The sequence below is a fragment of the Mesoplodon bidens genome (genome assembly GCF_964165515.1).
Source record: "Mesoplodon bidens genome assembly, chromosome: 9".
NCBI classification, from domain to species: Eukaryota; Metazoa; Chordata; class Mammalia; order Artiodactyla; family Ziphiidae; genus Mesoplodon; species Mesoplodon bidens.
The window spans coordinates 25,496,438-25,516,662 of NC_138166.1; positions in this window are offsets into that span (position 1 = coordinate 25,496,438).

Below are 20,225 nucleotides of genomic sequence, written 5' to 3' on the forward strand. Positions count from 1 at the left end.
TTCCACAATACCCCAACTTAAAACTGAGCAAAATTTCTGACATGCTGTCAGATTTCAGTCAATCAACTTCAAAATATAAATGGTGCAACTTTAGCAAAAAGTGCTAAATATTTTCTAGAAAATGTTTGATTTTCACAAGATTTTAAATTGCATAGCATTTATTGTTAAAAAGTTCAATTAAGTTGAAAAAAATCAGTTCTCAAATCTCAGTTGCTTGTAATGATGATAACTTAAATCAGCTCTTTCCATAATTTTTCACATGGAGCATGAAGGCCCCTCAATGATATTTAAAGATCTAGTTGGTGGATTATTTATGGAAGCATTTCTGATCCAGACACTCTCAGAAAGGTCTATGGAGAGGCACCTTGAGGGAAAATTACAAATATTTTCATGTGTTAGCTATCAATCACCACACAGCAAATGACCTCCAAGTTACTCACTCTGATTCTGTGGGAAGCAGTGTAACTGGGTGGTTCTGACTCAGTGTCTCTCGGAAGGTTTCAGTGATGTTGGCTGGGCCAGTAGTCATCTGAAGGTTTAACTGAGCCTGAAGGGTCTACCTCTAAGGTACTGCACCTCCATGCCTGGCTAGTTCATGCAGGAATTTACCCCTTGCCAAATGGACATCTCCATGGAGTTACGTGATGCTCTCCTAGGGAGCAAGCTGGAAGCTGCATGTTCTCTATGAGCTAAGCGGGTGGTACTCAGCTTCCACAATGGCTCATGTGATCCCCACTGTTAGTATTTATACCAACTGCAATCCATTCTCCTATGCGTGGGTTGGACCTTGCAACTTGCTTTAGTGAATAGGATATGACAAGAGTGTTGTGATGTCGCTTCTGAGGTTAGGTTATAAAATACCCTGCTTTTGTCTTGCTTAATCACATCCTTTGCCTATCTATCTCTATCTATCTCTATCTATCTATCTATCTATCTATCTATCTATGTATCTATCTTCTTTCTCCGTCTCCTTCTCCTTACAACTTGCCTGTTTGGATAGAGTAGGCTGCCGTGCTGTGAGCCTCCTTGTGGAGTAGATCACAGGACTAGGAGCTAAGGGCAGCCTCTGGCCAACAGAAAGGGAGAGACTGAGGCCCTTAGTCAAATAGTTGATGAAGAGCTGAATACTGTCAAGAAACACTGGGGTGGGCTTGGAAATAAACCCACCCTTAGTCAAGCCACAAGGTGATTACAACCTTATGAGAGAGCCAGAGCCATAGGTCCTGGATAACCACTCCTGAGTCCAGACCCAAAGAAACTAGAGATAATAAATGTGTATTTTAGGGAAATTTGTTATGCAACAATGGGCAACTAATACATCTTGGTATCAAGCATTGTCATTTTTGCTATATCCTATGGCTTTCTCAACTCAATAGGTCAACTCTATTCCCTGCAGGAGAGGGACACACAAGTATGAATACCTGGAGGTAAGAATGACAGGGAGGCATGTTGTCCACCACACTATACACTATGCCTCCTTAATGATGGGTTCCAAGAGAAAACTGTAAAAAAAAAAAAAGTGGTAATTTTGATTTACTTCTGTTCAAGGACATGACAAGATACTTCTGTTAGAAGTATAGAGAAAACAGTGTACCAGAATTCTGGGCTGGATTGTAACCCACTTTCTCAATAAGACAGGCTGGTGCACCTTTTGTGAGGTGTGGGGTTCTCCCTGGAGGGGACAACAGGAGCAAGAACAGGGCATGTTTTCCTACAGTTGTCTCAATCAATACCTTTTTATACAATAGTGATGTGACAGTGGGAAAACATTAGCAACTCCTTGATCACTGAGTGCAGCCCACAAATTACAATCTTTAAATGGAGTCAGAACTGACCTTTGGTGAGATTAGGAAAGCTGAGTGAAAGTACCATAAAGAAAGAAGCAAGGAACCACACACAGAAGATGAGAGCACCAACTTGGACAAATGGAAATCCTTCCTGGATGCAGCTTCTGTTAGCTAACTCCTTTGTTATGAAATATAAAGCTGTAATATCTTCAATTTTCATATATACTCGATTATATTAATTATTTGTAGGCATTTTCCTTTTTGTTTTTGTTTTATTTTTGTTTGATTTAGTTTGGTTTTCTGGTTTGTTTTTAGTATTATCAATTAGATAATCAAACTGAAGGGTGCTCTCGGTAAGATACCCAGTGACCTCCACATTGTCAAACCGAGGGCCCAGTGACTGGTCCTCATATCTCTCCACTGAGTGTCAGTAGGGTTATCACAGTGGTTCACTCCATCCTTCTGGAAATATCCCTCCTACTTTTCTTCTAAGACACTCTGCTCTGCTGGGTTTCTTCCTAGCTGATGACATGTTACTTTTCCATTTATTATTTGCATCTGCACATCTCCCAGGGTCTCCCAGGAGTTGGAATACCCAAGAGTTCAATACCTGGACTACATGCTTTGGCTTTCTATGCATCTAATTATGTGCCGATGATCCCATGTGCCTGTCTGAAGTGCTGATCTTGCCCTTGAACTCTGGTCTTGTTTACCCACCTGCTTTCTTTTTTTTTTTTTTTTTTTTTTTTTTTTTTTTTTTTTGCGTTACATGGGCCTCTCACTGTTGTGGCCTCTCCCGTTGCGGAGCACAGGCTCCGGACGCACAGGCTCAACAGCCATGGCTCACGGGCCCAGCTGCTGCGCGGCATGTGGGATCTTCCCAGACCGGGGCACGAACCCGTGTCCCCTGCATCGGCAGGCGGACTCTCAACCACTGCGCCACCAGGGAAGCCCCCACCTGCTTTCTTGATACTTCCATTCAGATGGTGACAAGTACCTCGAACTCAACATGTCTCAAGCTAAACACCTGCTCTTCCCCCTACACCCAGCCTACCCCTAAATCCCTTCTCCTTCCATGGTCCCTATCTCACTTGATAGCAATGCCATATTCCAATCATGGAGTCTTGCCCATAGGAGCCATCTTTAGTTCCCTATGTCTCTCACATACTCCATTTATTCCCACTAATAAAATACCTTCTGTTCTACCTTCAAAATATATCCAGAAGCTGATCAGTTATCACTGCCATTGCTGCCACCTGGCGTAAGTCACCATCATCCTGTACCGGATTGTTGGGGTCAAACGCTAAATGGTCTCTGATTTTGCCCATGTAATTTTACTTTCTATTTTCAAATGACACTAAGTGTATTCCTTTTAAACTAGTTTTATCACATCCGTTTGCAGACCACAACTCCTCAGTGGCTTCTTATCATACTCAGGGTAATTACCAAAGCCCTACAAAAGCTGTAAGACCTCATGGTCTAACCTCCCTCCCCAGTACCTCGCTAAGCTCAAGTTCAGCCAAGATAACCTCCTTGTTTCTCCTTCCAAACACGAGTCATGCTCCCATCTCAGTACCCTGAACTCACTCTCGTGTCCCCCTTGGCAGTAACACTTCCCTCACCTCCTCCAGGCCTTTCCATAAATGAGCTTTATTAGTGAAACTTTACCTCCCCACCTTCTTCATTTTTTATCAGGTTTATTTTTCTAGGTAGCCCTTTATACCATACAATTAACTGTATATATATATATATATATATATATATATATATATGTATGACTTATTTACCTGCTTATTTTCTCTGTCTCACACGAAGGTATGTGCTACATAAAAGCAGTTGTTTCATTTGTTTTGCTTGATTGATGTATCCTATTTGCATCGAATAAGCTTGATATATTTTAGGCATTTCTTAAATGTAAGCATCAACTTAGCAGTGATCATGAGATATACGTGATCTCCACAAATGTAAAATATTCACAAATCTCTACTGCTGATGAATATCACATTAGGCAAATAGCCGTAAGCCTCTCCACAGGCAGGCAGTGCCGACCTGCAGAGAACAGTGCATTATTTCCCATCACTCTTTCTGCATCGGATATTCAAGTCTGGGAAGCCCATTCCATGCAAAGTCACTCCTTCAGAATCAATAGTTTGCAGGAGAAAGGAGAAATACTTTTTTTTTTTTTCCCATCTCTGCTAGCATTATCTGTACTTTTGTTTTAAAAGCCTGGACATAATGTATGGCTCATTTAGGTGGTCTCTCACAGTGTGGAAGGCAGAGAAGAAATCTCAGCTGTGCCGGGGGAATTTGGGAAGGACCATCTAGCAGGAGGTGATCATTTGCCCCTGGGATGCTGGTGCAAAGATGGGGTCTTACCCTGTGAGCATGTCTAGGTTAGCTCTGTGTTAGCACTTGGGAACACGTGGGGACAGGGCCAGCTAACAGGAACTGTGTCAGGCTGGCCAGCTGACCAGAGAGTTGACCAGCAGGCTAGTGGTTTCCCAGGCAGCAGCTCTGTGGTGCCCAGCTGGGGCTCACCAGAACTGAATCAGCCAGGACTACAGGGACAGGCAGGGGCATGGGCACCTCCTAGTACATTCAGTGGTTGTCATTAACCATGAAATAACTAGCAGAGAAGTGTTTTAACAACTACTACAGGTGACTATTAGCTTAGGTTATGGAGATAGAACTAGGAAAGAATCCCTGGTGAACATGCAGGCTGAGACTTCTCTCAATGGCGTGACCCAGGGGAGAGCTCACTGTGGGTAAGTTAGGAAAGGGACATGCAGCCTGCATCCCTGGATCCCAAGGCCTGAGACACCCCATGCTTATGAAGACCCATTGGGATGAACTGAATGAAAATACAGAATGACTTTCATTTGTGTGGGGCTCAGACAACCTTTCCCATGAGGGAGATTCGTGGCGGAAATCTGAGAAGTCCCTCCTACTTCTTTCTTGTCTGTATTGGCCAACCAAAAGGGTTCAGCCTTCCACCAGTCCTGCACCCACTGACTGAGGGGTGGACACAACATTTTCCAGATAGTTTAAGAGTTAATGAGCTGAAAGGGAGCCCCGAGGACCTGTCAGGTATCTTCCATCTGAATTGCATCTTTGGGTGAGGCTTGCTCTCTTTCATACTTATGAGAGATTCCAGAAAAGATATTTATGATGGGATCTGAACATAGACATTAAAAAAAAAAATCTTGAAGAACAGGAGACAGTTAAATTTATTGATAAGATCTCACCCTTTGTCATTGCCTGGGTTCAGGTTCCAGAAATAAATGAATAAAAATTATGGAAATTGACTACCCAAAACGTTACTGTCAATTGACAAACACCCAGTTTTGTCAGAGATGACTTACTTTCACACCCACAAATCTAAACCATCTCAATTAGTGTATATATATATATATATATATATATATATATATATATATATATATATATGTGTGTGTATATATACACATATATGCACTCAATTAGCTTATATGTATAAATTCAATTTACTCTCTTATCTAGAGTTTTCTAAAACACACACTACTATTTCCTTGTTTGTTTGTTTTTAACATCTTTATTGGAGAATAATTGCTTTACAATGGTGTGTTAGTTTCTGCTTTATAACAAAGTGAATCAGTTATACATATACATATGTTCCCATATCTCTTCCCTCCTGCATCTCCCTACCTCCCACCCTCCCTATCCCACCTCTCTAGGTGGTCACAAACCACCTACCTGATCTCCCAGTTCTATGTGGCTGCTTCTCACTAGCTATCTATTTTACAGTTGGTAGTGTATATATGGCCATGCCACTCTCTCACTTTGTCACAGCTTACCATTCCACCTCCCCATATCCTCAAGTCCATGCTCTAGTAGGTCTGTGTCATTATTCCCGTTTTATCACTAGGTTCTTCATGACATTATTTTTTTTCTTAGATTCCATATATATGTGTTAGCATACAGTATTTCTTTTTCTCTTTCTGACTAACTTCACTCTGTATGACAGACTCTAGGTCCATCCACCTCACTGCAAATAACTCAATTTCATTTATTTTTATGGCTGAGTAATATTCCATTGTATATATGTGTCACATCTTCTTTATCCATTCATCAGTTGATGGACACTTAGGTTGCTTCCATGTCCTGGCTATTGTAAATAGAGCTGCAATGAACAATTTGGTACATGACTCTTTTACAATTATGGTTTTCTCAGGGCATACGCCCAGTAGTGGGATTGCTGGGTTGTGTGGTAGTTCTATTTCTGTTTTTTTAAGGAACCTCCATACTGTTCTCCATAGTGGTTGTATCAATTTACATTCCCACAAACAGTGCAAGAGGGTTCCCTTTTCTCCATACCCTCTCCAGCATTTATTGTTTTTAGATATTTTGATGATGGCCAATCTGACTGCTGTGAGATGATATCTCATTGTAGTTTTCATTTGCATTTCTCTAATGATTAATGATGTTGAGCATTCTTTCATGTGTTTGTTGGCAATCTATATATCTTCTTTGGAGAAATGTCTATTTAGGTCTTCTGCCCATTTTTGGATTGGGTTTTTTGTTTGTTTGTTTGTTATTGAGCTTCATGAGCTGCTTATAAATTTTGGAGATTAATCCTTTGTCAGTTGCTTAATTTGCAAATATTTTCTCCCATTGTGAGGGTTGTCCTTTGGTCTTGTTTATGGTTTCCTTTGCTGTGCAAAAGCTTTTAAGTTTCATTAGGTCCCACTTGTCTATTTTTGTTATTATTTCCGTTTCGCTAGGAGGTGGGTCAAAAAGGATCTTGCTGTGATTAATGTCATAGAGTATTCTTCCTATGGTTTCCTCTAAGAGTTTTATAGTTTGTGGCCTTACATTTAGGTCTTTAATCCATTTTGAGCTTATTTTTGTGTATGGTGTTAGGGAGTGTTCTAATTTCATAATTTTACATGTACCTGTCCAGTTTTCCCAGCACCACTTACTGAAGAGGCTGTCTTTTCTCCACTGTATATTCTTGCCTCCTTTATCAAAGATAAGTTGACCATATGTGTGTGGGTTTTTCTCTGGGCTTTCTATCCTGTTCCATTGATCTATATTTCTGTTTTTGTGCCAGTACCATACTGTCTTGATTATTGTAGCTTTGAAGTATAGTCAGAAGTCACGGAGCCTGATTCCTCCAGCTCCATATTACGTTCTCAAGATTACTTTGGCTATTCAGGGTCTTTTGTGTTTCCACACAAATTGTGAAATTTTTTGTTCTAGTTCTGTGAAAAATGCCAGTGGTAATTTGATAGAGATTGCATTGAATCTGTAGATTGCTTTGGGTAGTAGAGTCATTTTCACAGTGTTGATTCTTCCAATCCAAGAACATGGTATCTCTCCATCTACTTGTTTTATCTTTAATTTCTTTCCTCAGTGTCTTATAATTTTCTGCATACAGGTCTTTTGTCTCCTTAGGTAGGTTTATTACTAGATATTTTATTATTTTTGTTGCAGTGGTAAATGGTAGTGTTTACTTTATTTCACTTTCAGATTTTTCATTGTTAGTGTATAGGAGTGCAAGAGATTTCTGTGCATTATTTTTGTATCCTGCTACTTTACCAAATTCATTGATTAGCTCTAGTATTTTTCTGGTAACATCTTTAGGATTCTCTATGTAGAGTATAATGTCATCTGCAAACAGTGACAGCTTTCTTCTTCTCTTCTGATTTGGATTCCTTTTCTTTATTTATTTTTTTCTCTGATTGCTGTGGCTAGCACTTCCAAAACTATGTTGAATAAGAGTGGTGAGAGTGAGCAACCATGGCTTGTTCCTGATCATAGTGGAGATGCTTCCAGTTTTTCATGATTGAGGATGATGTTGGCTGTGGGTTTGTCATATATGGCCTTTATTATGTTGAGGAAAGTTCCCTCTATGCCTACTTTCTAGAGGGTTTTTATCATAAATGGGTGTTGAATTTTGTTGAAAGCTTTCTCTGCACCTACTGAGATGATCATATGTTTTTTCTCCTTCAGTTTGTTAATATGGTGTATCACTTTAATTGATTTGCGTATATTGAAGAAACCTTGCATTCCTGGAATAATCCCCACTTGATCATGGTGTGTGATGCTTTTAATGTTCTGTTGGATTCTGCTTGCTAGTATTTTGCTGAGGATTTTTACATCTATGTTCATCAGTGATATTGGCCTGTAGTTTTCTTTCTTTGTGACATATTTGTCTGGTTTGGTATCAGGGTGATGGTGCCCTCGTAGAATTCGTTTGGGAGTGTTTAATCACTCTGCTATATTTTGGAAGAGCTTGAGAAGAATAGGTGTTAGCTCTTCTCTAAATGTTTGATAGAATTCGCCTGTGAAGCCATCTGGTCCTGGGCTTCTGTTTGTTGGAAAATTTTTAATCACAGTTTCAATTTCAGTGTTTGTGATTGGTCTGGTCATATTTTATATTTCTTCCTGGTTCAGTCTCGGCAGGTTGTGCATTTCTAAGAATTTGTCCATTTCTTCCAGGTTGTCCATTTTATTGGCATAGAGTTGCTTGTAGTAATCTCTCATGATCTTTGGTATTTCTGCAGTGTCAGTTGTTACTTCTCCTTTTTCATTGGTAATTCTATTGATTTGAGTCTCCTCCCTTTTATTCTTGATGAGTATGGCTAATGGTTTATCAATTTTTTTTATCTTCTCAAATAATCAACTTTTAGTTTTACTAATCTTTGATATTGTTTCCTTCATTTCTTTTTCATTTATTTCTGATCTGATCTTTATGATTTCTTTCCTTCTGCTAAATTTGGTTTTTGTTGTTGTTGTTGTTCTTCTTTCTCTGATTGCTTTAGGTGCAAGGTTAAATTGTTTATTTGAGATGTTTCCTGTTTCTAAAGGTAGGATTTTTTGCTATGATCTTCCCTCTTAGTACTGCTTTTGCTGCATCCCATAGGTTTTGGGTCATTGTGTCTCCATTGTCATTTGTTTCTAGGTATTTTTTGATTTCCTCTTTGATTTCTTCAGTGATCAGTTCGTTATTAAGTAGTGTATTGTTTAACTTCCATGTGTTTGTATTTTTTACAGATATTTTCCTGTAATTAATATCTATTCTCATAGCTTTGTGGTTGAAAAAGATACTTGAGACGTTTTCAATTTTCTTCAATTTACCAAGGCTAGATTTGTGACACAAGATATGATCTATCTTGGAGAATGTTCCATGAGCACTTGAGAAAAATGTGTATTCTCTTGTTTTTGGATGGAATGTCCTATAAATATCAATTAAGTCCAACTTGTTTAATGTATCATTTAAAGCTTGTGTTTCCTTATTTATTTTCATTTTGGTTGATCTGTCCATTGGTGAAAGTGGGGTGTTAAAGTCCCCTAATATGATTCTGTTACTGTTGATTTCCTCTTTTATGGTTGATAGAATTTGCCTTATGTATTGAGGTGCTCCTATGTTGGGTGCATAAATATTTACAATTGTTATATCTCCTTCTTGGATTGATCACTTGATCATTATGTAGTGTCCTTCTTTGTCTCTTCTAATAGTCTTTATTTTAAAGTCTATTTTGTCTGATATGAGAATTACTACTGCAGCTTTCTTCTGATTTCCATTGGCATGGAATAACTTTTTCCATCCCCTCACTTTCAGTCTGTATGTGTCCCTACGTTTGACGTGGGTCTCGTGTAGACAACATATATACAGGTCTTGTTTTTGTATCCATTCAGCCAGTCTGTGTCTTTTGCTGGGAGCATTTGATCCATTTACATTTAAGGTAATTATCAATATGTATGTTCATATTCCCATTCACTTAATTGTTTTGGGTTTGTTATTTTAGGTCTTTTCTTTCTCTTGTGTTTCTTCCCTAGAGAACTTCCTTTAGCATTTGTTGTAAAGCTGGTTTGGTGGTGCTGAACTCTCTCAGCTTTTGCTTCTCTGTAAAGGTTTTAATTTCTCTGTCCAATCTGAATGAAATCCTTGCTGGGTAGAGTAATCCTGATTGTAGGTTTTTCTCCTTCATCACTTTAAATATGTCCTGCCACTCCCTTCTGGCTTGCAGAGTTTCTGCTGAAAGATCAGCTGTTAACCTTATGGGGATTCCCTTTTGTGTTATTTGTTGTTTTTCCCTTGCTGCTTTTAATATCTTTTCTTTGTATTTAATTTTTGATAGTTTGATTAATATGTGTCTTTGCATGTTTCTCCTTGGATTTATCCTGTATGGGACTCTCTGTGCCTCCTGGACTTGATTAACTATTTCCTTTCCCATATTAGGGAATTCTCAACTATAATCTCTTCAAATATTTTCTCAGTCCCTTTCTTTTTCTCTTCTTCTTCTGGGACCCCTATAATTCGAATGTTGCTGCATTTAATGTCCCAGCTGTCTCTGAGATGTCCTCAGTTCTTTTCATTCTTTTTTCTTTATTCTGCTCTGCAGTAATTATTTCCATTATTTTATCTTCCAGGTCACTTATCCGTTCTGTTTCCTCAGTTATTCTGCTATTGATCGCATCTAGAGTATTTTTAATTTCATTTATTGTCTTGTTCATCATTGCTTGTTTCTTCTTTTGTTCTTCTAGGTCTTTGTTAATTGTTTCTTGCATTTTGTTGATTCTATTTCCAAGATTTTGGATCATCTTTACTATCATTATTCTGAATTCATTTTCATGAAGACTACCTATTCCCTCTTCATTTGTTAGGTCTGGTGGGTTTTTACCTTGCTCCTTCATCTGCTGTTTCTTTTCCTGTCTTTTCAATTTGCTTATCTTACTGTGTTTGGGGTCTCCTTTTTGCAGGCTGCAATTTCGTAGTTCCCGTTGTTTTTGGTGTCTGTCCCCAGTGGCTAAGGTTGTTTCAGTGGGTTGTGTAGGTTTCCTGGTAGAGGGGACTAGTGCCTCTGTTGTGGTGGATGAGGCTGAATCTTGTCTTTCTTGTGGGCAGGTCCACGTCTGGTGGTGTGTTTTGGGGTGTTTATAGCCTTATTATGATTTTAGGCAGCCTCTGTGCTAATGGATGTGGTTGTGTTCCTGTGTTGCTAGTTGTTTGGCAAAGGGTGTCCATCACTGTAGCTTGCTGGTCGTTGAGTGAAGCTGGGTCTTGGTGTTGAGAAGGAGATCTCTGGGAGATTTTCGCCATTTGGTATTACATGGAGTCAGGAGGTCTCCTGTGTACCTGTGTTCTGAATTTGGCTCTCCCACCTCAGAGGCAGAGCCCTGATGCCTGGTTGGAGCACAAACAGCCTGTCATTCACATGGCTCAGAATAAAAGGGAGAAAAAATAGAAAGAAAGATGATTAAAGAAAACAAAGTAAGATAAAATAACATAAAGTTATTAAAATAAAAAATAATTATTAAGAAAACATTTTTTAATAAAAACAAAACAAAACAAACAAACAAAAAAATCGGATGGTCAGAACCCTAGGACAAATGGTGAACACAAACTATACAGACAAAATCTCACACAGAAGCATACACATAAGCACTCAGAAAAAAAGGAAAACGGGAAAAATAATAAATGTTGCTCTCAAAGTCCACTTCCTCAATTTGGGATGGTTCATTGTCTATTCATGTATTCCACATATTCAGGATACTTCAAGTTGATTGTGGAGCTTTAATCCACTGCTTCTGAGGCTGCTGGGAGAGATTTCCCTTTCCCTTTGTTCGCACAGCTCCCGGGGCTCAGCTTTGGATTTGGTGCCACCTCTGCGTGTAGGTCGCCTGAGGGCGTCTGTTCCCGCTCAGAAAGGACGGGGTTAAAGGAGCCGCTGATGCGGGGGCTCTGGCTCACTCAGGCTGGGGGGAGAGAGTGGTACGGATGCAGGGCGAGCCTGCTGCAGTAGAGGACGGCGTGACGTTGCACCACCCTGAGGCACGCCGTGTGTTCTCCTGGGGAAGTTGTCCCTGGATCCCGGGACCCTGGCAGTGGCGTGCTGCACAGGCTCCCCGGAAGGGAGGTGTGGACAGTGACCTGCACTCGCACACAAGCTTCTTGGTGGCGGCAGCAGTAGTCTTAGCATCTCCTTCCCGTCTCTGGGGTCCGAGCTTTTAGCCGCGGCTCGCGCCCGTCTCTGGAACTCCTTTAAGCAGGGCTCTGTATCCCCTCTCCTTGCGCACCAGGAAACAAAGAGGGAAGAAAAAGTCTCTTGTCTCTTTGGCAGCTCCAGACTTTTCCACCGGACTCCCTCCCAGCCAGCCGTGGTACACTAACCCCTTCAGGCTGTGTTCACGCTGCCAACCCCAGTCCTCTCCCTGCGCTCCGACTGAAACCCGATACCCGAGCCTCAGCTCCCAGCCCCACCCGCCCGGCAGGTGAGCAGACAAGCCTCTCAGGCTGGTGAGTGCTGGTCGGCCCTGATCCTCTGTGCGGGAATCTCTCTGCTTTGCCCTACACACCCCTGTGGCTGCACTCTACTCCGCGGCTCCAAAACTTCCCCCTCCGCCACCCACAGTCTCCACCCGTGAAGGGGTTCCTAGTGTGTAGAAACCTTTCCTCTTTCACGGCTCCCTCCCAGAGCGGCAGGCCCCATCCCTATTCTTTTGTCTTTGTTTTTTTTCTTTTGCCCTACCCATGTATGTGGGGAGTTTCTTGCCTTTTGGGAGGTCTGAGGTCTTCTGCCAGCGTTCAGTAGGTGTTCTGTAGGAGTTGTTCCACATGTAGATGAATTTCTGATGCATCTTTGGGGAGGAAGGTGATCTCCGTGTCCTACTCTTCCACCATCTTCTTCCTGTAACACACACAATTTAAAAAGCCTATATTATTTATCAACTATACGTCCAGAGTCTAGTAAAATACTATATATCCCTGAACATAGGTTTTTCATGTGGGAAAGAGTAATAACTTACCTATTATCTTTCAAGGTAATTTCAAGAGTTAAATAAAAATAGTGTGTTAAATTAATAGTAACCTCTAAAATATTGAGCCGGGACACATGTTACTCTTCTCCTCAAGGTAATGAGGAACTTCAAGTCATTACAACAGAAGGAGGGGAATCTAGGTACTTTTGTTTGAAGGCAAAACACAAAAAGAAAGGAGGCCACTGTGTTTTTCTTGGCAAGAAATGGTGAAGCAGGAGCCGGGTACTATCAATAGGAATGTGCTTTGGCTGATAGCTGCTCTTGACATCACTTCAGGAGGTCTCAGTTACCCGAATCCCATCTGCTCTCTGTAGGGTGAGTGTTCTCTTGAAGGTGATGCTCTCTGTCAGGCGAGGGGGAGAAACACAGCAGTGTGACATTTCACCCCCATTAGATGCTCGTCTTAACTGCATCTCAACAGCTGCAATGCCCTGTAATGACATTAAAATGACTGCAAACCCTAAATTGTTTCCCTCCACATTTAGGAAACTTCTGGACACTTTCTGACACTCCCTCAGGGTTTTCTATATCACATTTGCTTCTCTCCACTGTCATATTCTGGTGAGAAGGTTAGCAGGCTTGCACCCTAAATATAGCCTTTTAAAAAATCCATGACACTTGAAAAATGGGTTAAAATTCAGGTTGTTTCTCCATTTCAGGAGAGAACATTTAGCTGATTACATACTGTAGTCTAAACAAATGCACCAAGACCTTGAGTTAAGGGTATGGAAGGAAATCATTCTCATTTCTTCTGCACTTGAATAACAGGATCCAGGGCTGACAAGCGAAATGGCAGTAAATCTCACAAAAATGATATAATGAGAAGAAACAAGCCCAGGCTGCATAATGAAAAGCGCAGAGACCCTCCTCCAGGAGGGACACGTGCAAAGGAATGAACACCACTGTAACTCACCACCTAGTTTGCGACTCGGCTTCCCCAGATGAAAGGCGAGGCTGCAAGCAAGGCCCCAATAGATGCTGTTTATAATGTAAGCATAGCCCCTGCTGCATGTCCCCAGCTTCCCCCATCTCCCAGCACCCTATGTTTTTCATTCTTCACAATTGTTCTTTGATGCCATGAATCCTGGCATGCTGCTGAGAAACCTCTCTTTCTGCTCTCCTCCATCTTATGATCGGGAGGTTGCAACTCTCTTTACTTGCTGGTGTCAGTTTCAGTTGATTAAATGCAGCATTATTTTAACAACATGTGACAACTGACATATACAGGATTCATGGGCTTCATCCTGGGAACCCATCCTCCATCATTAAACAAGGGGCTTAGTGTGAGGCTGTTAGTCAACTGTCACTGTAGATTACTAGCAGCAACAATGCTAGCCGTGTGACCACTTAACTTATGATATTGTTAATGCAGAAGGACTTTTTAAAAAAGATAGATCACTTTATCGAGGTATTTTTATCAATATCACTAATGTTCTGACTTGTCTTGCTCATCCTTGAATGCCAGTATTCTAGAAAACAGCTGCAAGCAACTGGGTCCAGAAAAATAGATAACCATCTTGAGTTATAAAACCCCAAACTCCAAAGGCCTGAATATAACTGGTCAAGTGGCAATGGTGTATTCCCACAGAATCTGCTTCTAGAAAAAGTTATGCAGTTTTAAAGGGTGGCCCCTACTCTTTCCTCAATGTTGTAATTAAAAATCAAAGTAGACTTATAACAAGATATTTTGAACAACTTATGTGGCATTTGAGAAATAAGAAATAAGATCAAGTAATAATGACAAGAACATCAAACAATGGACATCAAGACACACAATGAGTCCCTCACCTGGAAGAAAGATGGGATCATGCCTGGTACATCCTTTTAAGTTATACTCACCTTGGAAGCCAAAGGTGTAAGCAGCGGCGTTAGTGATCTTAGACTTTCTCCCCACTTCACTGAGAAAGGCTTCTCTGGTCATGGCCAGCATTTAGATTGACCAGAAAATCATGAAATCCATCCTTTGAAGGGCCTTTGCATTTTGCTTCTACTGTCTTCTCAAGCTTCTTCATTTGTCTAGAAGGCAGTCAGTCCTTTCCTTTCTTCAAATTGAGTGAGTGAACATCATGCATGAATCACAATGTTTGTTTCATTGGAACTTATTTTGAGGGAGCTTGTTTGCTGTTTTCAACAACAGATTGATTAACCAATTTTCCTGTCCTGCTATTCTGTGATTTATTATTTGTTTCTGTAAGGCAGTTTGAATTCTAGGTCCCATCAGCTAAATTATATTTTTGGATCCTAACAAGGCATTAAATTACATAGTAAAAATTAAAGAGCTCTCCCTGTTCATCATATCAGGACTCATGCTCCCTTTTATTTTGTTCTGGAGGAGGGGAGAGGGGTGAGAATGTCTTGGAAAGAGCCCCTGCGTTCACCTTCCTCATGATTCTTTTCATTCAAAGGGTCCCATATTTTAGGTATTTGAAACAGCAAACTCAGGACTCCATATGGGCACTGAGGAGAGAGATTTAGGAGCTCAGACACCATCTTATTCCCCATTGTGGTCTCGCACTCATCTCTCCAAGGAAGCCGACATATATGCCTGGTTCTGCCTTATTCATGGAAGCTATAAGGGCAAATAAACAGATTGGGTGTTTTTATGAAAGACCTCAACATTCAGAGATCTTCTCTGAAGCAGGGACCTAAATATAATTTGGGATAATGGCACCTCAGTACCCTATAGTTTGGAATTTGTCTTGTTTCTGACCTCATTCCCTTGGACTCCTTCCCAAGACTTGTGTCCCTTGATTATCTTATGGTGTTGCCATCTGGTTTCTGCCACTCACCTCTTGGGGACTTAGCCAAAGCATTCAGATGAACAGGGAAATCAGTTTAAAGAAATAATCAGAAATCCAGGATGTGTCTTGGTCCTGTGCAGTTACTTTACTTCAGGAAAATCAGCATGCTTTATTGACCCCAAATGAAGGAAGTATGAGATGGAGAGCAATTTATGTAAAAAATATCAGGCCCCCAAGTAAAATAATTTTCCTGTTTTGTCATTTTGCACTGAGTTCAGCACATCACTTTGGTTTTCATGCTCTCCTGGAATATCAATCAGTGTTTTCCTTCTAAAAAAAATGGTATGTGAAGATAATAAATGGATCAAGAGTCTTCCACTGGAATTTAAATTTAATGTGGACACAGCATCAACATAGACCCAATTCTGTCTTAAACTCACAGCTCATCAGATTGTTATTACTACCATCTCTATGTAAAATATAGGTCACACTTGTTGGAAGCTTTTATTTAAAGGAACATAGTAGAATGTACTTGATTCAATTTAGAAATCTCAATAAATGATGTAATTTCTAAATATGTTTTAGTTTATTTCCTTGCTGTAACATTTGCTTTTGTGTTCTAAATTGAGGGAGTGCTGTATCCTGGAAAAAGTGTGGCTTTAGAATTAGAAAGTAACGGATTCTAATCAATATTCAAGGGAAATCATCACTGCACCTCAAGTTACCATCAGTCAAATGGGAAGAATGCAAATGTGTAGAGTTGTTGAACAATTAAATAAATAACTTTTTGATAAAGTAATGGAATGACCAATATCTTGCTATTATTATTATTATTATTATTATTATTAAGACCCATTTTTCTACGCAATTTGTGAACACATTGAGAAATAAGCCAGGCTTATTGACCAGGGAGTTCAAAATAGCACCATTAGTATTGCAATAGCTTTGTGACATAAGCATATTCAGGCACAAAGGAGCAGAGGACTCATGCTCAAGGGATGCTGCTCTCTTCCAGGAAACGCAGGGGTAAAGCAAGTGCAGAATGGAAAAGAAGTGATGATGCTGCTGTCATAGATGCACCCCTGCTGGTCCCTTCTTCCCTTTCTCCCCACTGTTCACCCTGGGGGACTGCGCCGAAAAGATTGAGTCAGATTTTTTTTTCATTGGGTTTAGCCAATGAGGAGCCCGAGGAGGAATTCAAAGAGGGACTAGAGATAGGTGTGGGTATTTATTCCCTGGACTTCCTCCCTGAAAGGTCAGCTCAGCCATGTTGAGTCACTTCACTGAAGGTCACTGCTCTTCTTCATGAGCTGATGAAGTGAACACGATTGCTTTAGTCAGGTTCTCCAGAGACCAGAACCAATAGGAATGTACTGTATGTATATCTATATGTACTATATCTATATCTGTATCCTTTATATCTATGAATGAGAGAAGACAGAGAAAGATTTTTAGGAACTGGCTCATATGATGTGGAGGCTGGTGAGTCTAAGATCTGCAGGGTGGTGGGCCGGCTGGACACCCAGTGAAGCAATGATGCTGTGTCCTCATATCTGAAGGCCATCTGGAGACAGATTCCCTTCCTCCTCACAGGATGGCCATCTTTTCACTTAAGACTTTACTGATTGGAAGAAGCTTATTCACATTATGGATGGTTATCTGCTTTACTCACAGTTTACTGATTTAAATGTTAACCTCAGCGAAAGGACACCTTTGCAATGACATCTAGACTGGTGTTGGAAAAAAAACTGGGCACCATGGCCTGGACAAGTTACATATAAAATTAACAAGAACACTCTCTTTTCTGCTGGTTCTAGTAACCACTCCATCCCATCATGTCTTTGGGTTCAGGTATGATGACAGCTTGGCCACTACCAGTTCTAAGTTGTTGCATGACCACTTGTGTTCCACTATATTCCAGCCTTTGCAAGATTCACTATACATGCAAATCCTCCTTGAATTATTATATTTTACATGTACTGTCTGGTTTTTTATCAAACCTCTCACAAATATAATTATTGGTATTAGATTGGAGTCCAGGATATGGACACTGGAAATAAAATTCTGAGATTGGATTGCACATATATATAATCATGTAAAATAAAAGGCTTATATAAGGAAACCTTATATAAAATGAGGCATAATTTCTGTGTGGGAGGATACAAAGTGGGTGATTTATGCCAAGTGATGAGCATGTTTCATTCTAATTATCACTGTAATAGCATGAGATGAAGAGCAGGTGGAGGTCAAGGTGACAGTAGCTCAAATAGCTGTGATATTTAGTTGCTGAGGAGAAAAAGGCAGCTTACATAGAGAAAAAGAGAAATGAAAAATTCTGAACAGGCACGTGAGACAGCTTGAGGAAAATCCAAAGGCTCTCATGACAACTTAGAAGAAGTCCCTCATCTCTAAGTGGCTTTGAAGAAGTCACAGGTAGATGTAGCAGGGGAACAAGCCCATGAGCAGCTTGTAAGGTGTTTTAACCAAGGTTTTGTCTTTACTCAAAAAGCAGAGCCTGTGACCAGGGCTTTTGTGCAGACAGTTCATTTCGGGAATAACACCCGACCAAAGGCAACAGAAGGGGAGAGGGGAGACTGAAGCATGGAATGAGGGAAAGCCACACAGACGTGCATGACACAGTTGTCACCATTGAGAACTGAGGCTTCATCTCACGGGGATACAGAAGTTTTGCACTCAAGGGTTGAAAAGATGGAACATTTAGATACCAGCTCCCAGTCTCCATTGCTAAAGGTGGCCTCATACTGTGTGAGCTCACTAGAAGTTATAGGTAGGCACTGTACAAATTAATAAACAGAAACATTAGTTGAAATGGAGTCGGGGGGTCAGAAGGGAAAGCTCTCATGCCCCATGATGACAGCAGAGCCCAGCAGGAAGAAGAGAGATTCATCTTACTGCCTGGCAAGAGCATGGCCAATGAGAGACGGTCACAATGCAGCCAATGAGAAATCTCTCTACTTGATACTCTCACTTCTTCCAAAGGACTCTATTGACCACAGCCCTCCCACCTCCCTCTTCCCCTCTTTAAAAGAGTTCTCCTCTCCTTGTGGTGTTGCAGAACCTGAATTGCAATTCTTTCTTTTCTCAAATAAAGCTACTTTTGCTGGAAGAATTACTGTCAGTCTCTTTGCTTTAGGTCAACAGCACACACAAGAGCCCCAAGCAAATATATCAGCACAGAGTCACACACTGTGTGTCATGGAGGCCTCAGACAGAAAGAACTCCTCTACATCCTGCAAAGGGATTTGATTCCATGATCATGATGGCCATATTAAGAGCCCAGGACAGTGAAGGCTCAGGGTCCACACTGAACCATCAGTGACAAGGTGGGAAAATTTAACAAAATAATCCACATTGTTAATCAGAGTTTTCAGAACAACAGAGGTTTGTTCAGGGTTGTCAGATTTAAGGGAAAAGAGCACAGGGTGTCCAGTAAAATGTGAATTTCAGATAAACAACACACTTTTAAATATAGGTATGTTTCATGCAATACTTAACTAAAAACTTTGTGTTTATCTGAAATTGAAATGTAACTGGTCATCCTGTATTTTATCTGGTAACCCTAGATCTGTGGCAACAGCAAAATTGTTACTAGAAAGAGACCCCTTCCAGGGCCTTAGAATAAGCTCTTGTAACTGAATTGTGTGAGGAGACACATGTACTGACAAAGCAAAAGACTTTATTGGGAAGGAGTGTGCGGGCAGAGAGCAGAAGGGTCAGGGAAACCAGGAGGACTGCTCTTCCATGTGGCTCATAGTCTCAAGTATTATGGTGATGGGGTTAGTTTCTGGGTGATCTGTGGCCAATCATCTTGCTCGTGTCCATATTTTGTCTGACTCAGGGTCCTTCCTGGAGGTGTGTCCATCTCTCAGCCAAGATGGATTCCAGCACGAAGGTCTCTGGGAAGTTGGCAGGATATATTATGGGCTGGCGTCTCCTTCTTCCTTTTGGCCCCTCCTGAATTCCTCCAACTGGACGGGTGGTAGCTTGTTAGTTCCATGTTTCTTATCAGGACCTCCCGTTGTGCTATAACTTATGCAAGCATCATTATTATGCCTGGCCAGGGCAAGTGGTTTTGGTCAATTGTTTCCTAACAAATGATAATAATACCTCTTGAGGAGCTGGGGGAAGATGGTGGAAGAGTAAGACGCGGAGATCACCTTCCTCCCCACAGATACATCGCGGAGATCACCTTCCTCCCCACAGATACATCAGAAATTCATCTACACGTGAAACAACTCCTACAGAACACCTACTGAATGCTGACAGAAGACCTCAGACCCCCCAAAAGGCAAGAAACTCCCTAAGTACCTGGGTAGGGCAAAAGAAACAAGAATAAACAGAGACAAAAGGATAGGGACGGGACCTGCACCAGTGGGCGGGAGCCGTGAAGGAGGAAAGGTACCCACACATTAGGAAGCCCCCTCGTGGGCGGAGACTGCAGGGGGAAAGCTTCTGGGTGGCGGAGAGGGAAAGCTTCTGGGTGGCGGAGGGGGAAAGCTTCAGAAGAGCGGAGGGGGAAAGCTTCCGGGTGGCGGAGGGGGAAAGCTTCCGGGTGGTGGATGGGGAAAACTTCCGAGTCGTGGAGGAGAGCGCAGAAACAGGGGTGCGGAGGGCAAAGCGGAGAGATTCCCGCACAGAGGATCGGTGCCGACCGGCACTCACCAGCCCAAGAGGTTTGTCTGCTCGGCTGCCGGGGTGGGCGGGGCTGGGAGCTGAGGCTCGGATTTCGGGTTTCAGTCAGAGCGCAGGGAGAGGACTGGGGCTGGCAGCGGGAAGAGAGCCTGAAGGGGTTAGTGCACCATGGCTAGCCGGGAGGGAGTCCGGGGAAAAGTCTGGAGCTGCCGAAGAGGCAGGAGACATTTTCATCCCTCTT